Raw genomic sequence first — 811 nt, forward strand, 5'->3', positions numbered from 1 at the left:
GTTAGATTTCATTCTGGTTTCCAATTGGCTTATGCCCAGAAGCATGAGATTTAATAACTCTTCCAAAAGGTTTCTTATCGTTAATTATGATAATTCTGGATATTCTTGGTATTCACAGGAATGTCCAAACCTTTTTTGACTCTTGCAAAGTTCTTGGCCTCAATGACTTCCTATGGCAGTGAGTTCCACAGTCCTTCACTGTGTGAAGGAATTTCTTTTATCAGTTTTGAATTTTCCCACCTTTTAATTTTATTGAATGCCCCCTTAGTCTTGTGTTCAGGGAAACCAGAAGTTCTGATCTCCTTTACTGTGGCTATTCCTTATATTATATATTTTACTCCAGTATGATTAGTCCACTTCCATAGTTCAACAATTACCCTAAAGCAGATTAATTATACTGAGATGAAGTCACATTTATGCTAGAATAGAGTGTTGACATGGGGTATTTTATCAGTTTAGCTTTAGTGGTATAATTATTCTGCTATAGCTATGCCAGTCAGTCCTTAGGCACTTGCTCATATGTCTTAAAAATGATTTAGGCTCATCAATGTTTTTGAACATTTTACCGTAGAGGTCTCGCTCCGTTTATCTTTGAGACATGGAAGCTTGTGCCCTTTGTTGATATAATGTAATAATCTATATGATTTTATGGACATTTCACTTACACGTTAGACTGATCATTTACTTTTACTGTTTTTAATAATAATTGGAGGTAGGGAGGAAAGAAAGTTCCTCATTTTCCTTTTCTTACAGCATTTGGTCAGCTACTGTGTAGCCTTTTGCTGCTACCTCTGAAGAGGGCAAAGGAAGC

Source organism: Trachemys scripta, chromosome 2, assembly GCF_013100865.1.
Source record: "Trachemys scripta elegans isolate TJP31775 chromosome 2, CAS_Tse_1.0, whole genome shotgun sequence".
Classification (NCBI taxonomy): domain Eukaryota; kingdom Metazoa; phylum Chordata; order Testudines; family Emydidae; genus Trachemys; species Trachemys scripta.